Source organism: Lethenteron reissneri, chromosome 7 (assembly GCF_015708825.2).
Source record: "Lethenteron reissneri isolate LAM-NWPU_2019-01 chromosome 7, ASM1570882v1, whole genome shotgun sequence".
Classification (NCBI taxonomy): Eukaryota; Metazoa; Chordata; class Hyperoartia; order Petromyzontiformes; family Petromyzontidae; genus Lethenteron; species Lethenteron reissneri.
In genome coordinates, this window is record NC_083785.1 from 10,745,523 (window position 1) to 10,751,212 (window position 5,690).

At 48.7% G+C, this 5,690-nt stretch overlaps 1 long non-coding RNA gene across 1 annotated transcript; it reads left to right on the top strand.

Moving 5' to 3' along the window:
* The first annotated feature begins 387 nt into the window (after positions 1-387).
* Positions 388-4,942, top strand: LOC133358675 (uncharacterized). The gene is made up of 3 exons (XR_009757110.1): positions 388-457; positions 1,834-1,869; positions 4,645-4,942. It is a non-coding gene; the product is annotated as an uncharacterized LOC133358675 (long non-coding RNA).
* Positions 4,943-5,690: the final 748 nt, after the last annotated feature.

The following is a 5,690-nucleotide window of genomic DNA, read 5'->3' on the forward strand; positions in this document are numbered from 1 at the left end:
AGATGTTCACTGTTTGGAGTACAAGATATTCACTGTTCGAAATATAAGATGTTGCAGAGTATAAAAAAATCACCGTTTAGAATAGCAAGTGGTGCATGGGCAGAACTCGTCGCTGGAAGCCATGACGGCCCGGTGGCCGAGACCAATAACAGAGTGGTCGTCAAACGAGGGGGATGGCTTTCCAGGGGGCCGTCCACCGTGTGACACCGAGCCGCGACATCAGCTCGCGTGCGGGCGCGACCACCTAGGGATGGCCGTCGTCCAGCAGTGGATTGATCACCTCTTAGCGCGCTCATCGCCTGCGGTGTTCCCTCCTTTGATTCCAGGAGCTGAGGATCGAGAGTCTCAACCCAAAACCGAGGGCCGGGTCAAGGTCACGGTCAAGGTCGGGGTCAAAGCCAAGTCACGCCATCACTGCAGAGGGAGTTCTTTGGGCTCATGGGCCGGAGAAGTTCGGGTTTGTTTCCTTGCCGTTTGCTGTTTTTCCTCGTACTTTTGCTAATATGAAAAACTCACACGCAACAGACACAGCACTATGCAAATGCATAGATTCTCACGTAGAGCCTTTACAACCCGTTGGGGCAAGTGCTGTTCGCGAGCCCCTATGGCAGGAGTCGACAACCTGCGGGTCCGGAGCCGCATGCGTCGTGACGTTATTCATTGAAGACCCACCGTCTCGTATTCACGTTGCATTGCTGCCCTTGAAATACTGAGTTTTTTTTTCCGAATTCGAAAAAAAAATGGCATTTTCTGTTATTTTGATTGCTGACCTCTGACCTATGGTGTGGCAAGGACCACGCCCAGCCTCCAGTGTCTCCCCAGGTCATAATTTAAGGCTGAGTCGACCTAAGCGAGGCCTATCAATTTCATACGATTCGCAAACATTGAAGATAATCAATTCTACGGCGCGAGATTCGATGCACGTATGATTAGCTTTACATTGTTTTTGTTTGTTAACGGATAGATTAAACGATGGATTGTTAGGTGTGCTGGCCTCTGGCTGCCTTGCTGCAACACGGCTTGTAACCCGCAACCGTGGGGGCAGCGAGGGTTGTTGGATCACACACAGACTCACGAAATCTCCCTGCCTACAGCGTGGGCGTTGAGGTGGCAATCTCCTCATTTGCCAGGATATGATGGCAGCAGGATATGATGGCAGCAGGGTATGATGGCAGCAGGGTATGATGGCAGTAGAACAAGTCGCTTAATTTCCAGCTGTATTCTATCTGTACGGAGGAATTGAGTGTTGCCCCCACCCCTCTCCGAGTTCCTCCCGACATGAATCAAACACCCCACAAAGCGCTTGCCACGAATGAACCACAACAACACCCGCGCTGATCTCGTCAAGGAGCATAAACTATAATCACACGAACTCCGGTCATCCTCGCAGCAGCTGGCCGTCGAATAAAGACTGTGACCGCACCGCGTGGCGCTTTCAGATGCGCTTCTGCGGCCGTCTGGAACGCTCTTCCTTCCGATATTAGGAAACCACTGGGAGCGATCCACTTCGAAATCTGGATTAAAAACGCGTTTCTTTAGAACTGCTTTTTGTGTGTTTAGTTTGTAGTCCCTCCCACCGCGCCTCCGATTAGCACGTTTGCCTCCTTACGGTACAAATAAGTGAGTTGGGCAAACATGCCAATACAGGCACACAACTTTGGCAATTGCTGTCACCAGATCTGGCTGCCTCCCGCTTTGCAGGGTTCCCCGTGATTCATTCTCTCTCTCTCTCGTGACAAAACGTGAACAGCACAAGGTACTGACTCCGAACTGGCGCTCGCGAGTTGATGCGACTATGATGTGCTGACGCTGCTCGCGTGCGTTTCTTAACAGATGAATTCTTCGGCCTGATGGGAAAACGATCTTCGGGTAAGACGCAACACACTCGTCAGTCGCACGAAAGTCTTGCTGCTCGTGCTGCAGCAGCACCACCACCAAATCTGTAGGGCGTCACGGCGGCGAGATGTTAACTACCTCGCCTGGTATACAGGTCGTGGGTTCGATTCCTACCCCGATGTCCATGTTTATGTGGAGGAGGCATGTTTTCGCTTTGGTCGCGTCGACTTGTATCTGGGGTCCCTGCGGGTTTTCCCCTCCACATTTAGAAGCAACGCGCCTTTAGCATATTTGGATACCGCTATGAATTTCCACGCGATAAGCCCACTGAGGTTGAGCTATCATTTATGGCCAGGTCGCTTCTGAAAAAGAGCTGTAAAGCTTAGTGGGCCTTACCCTGGTAAAATAGTTAACAAAAGTAAACAAAGCAACACGCACGCATACACGTGACACGAATACTCGCAAACAGACAAAGGCCTCTGGTTTAGCTTTTAACACGAAACCTGTTGAAGAAAGTGTCGTTCGTGAGCACCTATTAAGGCGTCCAGAGTGCACGTGGAGGCAGGTGTGGTTAGCACTACGCCCGGCTGCCTTTGTCTCCCCAGCGGTGATGTTTACACACTGCACCAGGTGCTTAGTTCATGGCCAAGTCGAACTGGGAGAGGTGCTGGTCAGGTTCACACAAGGCCGTAGTTATAATATATTTTGGGGGGGGACAATATTGAAATATGCTCAAAATGTCCCCCCCAATATATTGCTACAAATTAGATTTCTGTTTATATGATTGTGGTTATGGTTGTACTTTATTAATCCCTAATCTCTGCCATTACATACAATGAAACAAGAAAAGGTAAAAAAAAATAAAAACAGAGCAATGTAATACAATACACTATTAGACATTATTGTAAATATAAATAAAAAGTACATCCTATGTGTTCGTGAATTTTTTTATATTTTATACAGGAAATTCGTTTTCAAATTTAGATTTTTTTTTCTGGGGGGGGGGGATGCTCATACCCCTTGGAAGATTTTGCCCCCCCCAATGTCGACCAAAAGGGAGACCCAGGGACCGGTTCAAATATTCGCCACCGATGTCAGCCGTGGCTAAGAATCAAACTCATGGTCTGGTTCTTAGCGAGCGCGTTGCGCTAACCACAACGCCACTGCTCCACCCGAACAAAAGACACGACGCTCACGCGCGTTACATCCATTCTGCTGCATTCGCTGTTATTCTCGTTCGTGTCCACGACAATACATCACCACTGGCTCACAACTCAATCCACCACCACCACCACCACCCGCATCACCCTCTCACAACACCGAGATATGCACACGAGAATTTGTATGCCGCTCGGCAGACCGTCATTTGAATTTGCAGATAACCTTCTGATCGGAAGAGCGATGGCATCTTTAAAGTGCCGTGCTGTTCCGTACATAATCCGCCAAAGCCACTCACCACCACCACCATCTCTCTTCCCCGCCACCGGCTGGCTCTGTGCTGGCGAAATTTCAGACTGACGGACAACGACCGCTCCCCATTGCCGTAGCTGCAAATTGATGTCCCCCTCCACTTTCGTTGCATGAAAATGCTGGAGTGATTCTTTGTTATCTTGAGGAAGGAAGTCAGTTTATTTCAAGACCCGGTCAAGACTGCTTGGTACGAATGCCTCATGACTAACGCGGGTTGAGCGCAGCGATTATCTCGGTTACGATACGACAACCCGAGTTCGATTTACCAACGCCAAGGTTAAACGCCATCAGTGGCGAGCGATATTTGAACCAATCCTGCTCTCCCCCCCCCCCCCCCCCCACATTCACCAACCCATACTGACCAGCATGGTGAAGCATGGTAAAAAAAAAAATATTCGAACTTAAACTTTCTATTTTGCCAGGTAAGGCCCATTGAGCTATGTAGCTCTCTTTTTTATAAGCGATCTGGCCACAAATGGCTTGTCGTAGTCAAGTGGAAATTTATAGCAGCCAAATACTCTAAACGCGTGCTGTTGATTCTAAATCTGGAGGGAAATCCAGAGGACCCGGGGAAAATTCCACGCCATCACGGGGAGAGCACGCAAACTCCAAATATACAGCAGGTGTTAGCATCAGGATCCAACCCACGACCTCCTGCACACCAGGCGAGGGAGTTAACATTTTGCCACCGACGCGCCGCTGGGAGCCTTTCATCCAGCAGTGGACTGATTGACATAAGGGGGGTTGCGCATTGTCATCATTGTTATTTAGAAATTCACGATGCGCACGATGCCAGCCACCACCAATAGGGCCCAAACGACCAGGTGAGGCGACACTTGAGAAATGTTCTTTGACCCCATTTCTCCGGCCTTCTTCATTGGTGAAATGAGAATAGCTGGCTGGATTAAAAATTTGGTTTGCATCCTGACCGACACACATAGGGTACCATAGGTGCATGCATTTGAAGACAACATGTCGTTGTTTGGGGTGGCAGGGTGGTGCCGTGGTAACACTCGTGGTCACGGCAAAAAAATCCTTGGTTAGATTCCCGACCCGGGCTCCTTTCTGAGTGGAGTTTGTACGCTCTCTCCCCCCGTTCTGTATGTATCTTTCTCCGCTGTCCTTCCATAGCTAAAAAACCAAACATGCAATGTTACTGTTATTGGCCAAATAACTCACAAGGTGAACAATGATCGAATTGCTCAATTGGAACGTCGTGGGGGGGGGGGGGGGCAGTCCTTAAAACGAGTTTTTGAGACTCGGCTGGGTAAGAGGCATGAGAATGTAAAAAAAAAAAGTTAATTGCACGACTCTCGTCTGGTTTTTTTTTTCTGCCAGATTCTAAGTCGGCAGCCTGGCGCCTGAAAACGATGCTAAGCTGCCTCCTGAAGAGCACTTCTCAAGCCACCAACGCTGGGCTTCCCTCCCCGGAGAGAGCTCCACTCCACAAAACGCCGGTCATGCCGTAGCCAAGAGGTCAAGTTTGCCCGAATGGGCCAGAGTGCACCGTGAGAGTCCCTTTCTCATTGATAATCTGCACTTTTAAACGCGAGAAAATGTGTTTTTCTTTTACACGTCAGGTTAACACAACTGTCACGAGGGATGCACGTGGGTTATTTTATTTGCGCCCCCCAAGTCGTCCTGCTATACATTTCCACGCGACAATAAGCCGCTTCGTTGAGCTATTATTTGTGGCCAGGTGGCTTCTGAAAAAGAAGCTGATAAGCTCAGTGGGCCTAAGCTGGTAAGATTTAGAAATAAAGTTTAGTGTTATTTTTATCAATATTTTAAGTGATTTGCTTACCGTTCCTAAACCTTGCACTGCTATCACGTTTTTGTATTGTTTGTCGTTGTAACGGTCTTACCCTCCCTATTGGACATCTGTTGAAAAGAGCTTCATAGCTCATCGGATTCGTCCGGTATAAATATTCTGAAACTCGCCACGTGTTTTAATACTTTCCAACTCGGTTTCGTCAAGGAAGTTGACGCATTAGCACTCTCTGCTCGCTTGCCTGTCTTCCCGTCAAGGGCACGGTAACTCTCGAAAAGATGATCTGATATGAATGAAATGTCAGCATCAGGTTGTGTTGCACATCAGCCAAACCGATCAACGGGTTCCCCAAAATCTAGGGAGGCCAGGGCTATGAGGACACACCTTGGAATCACGGCCCCGTTTGCCGAGGCACACCCTGCTGGATAAGGCAAAGTTGTGCAGAACAAAGAGTGCACGTGAAACTTGAAATGCCCTCGTGTGTACATAGGCCTGTGATGTGTTGATATGATAAAGCTATTGAAGTTCAAGGCTAATTTGTGGTCGCCTCGTTACACAATGCCAGCAGTTAGTTTGTCGATTGTAAGCTTTCGTGCTGAAACTGGGTGTTTTT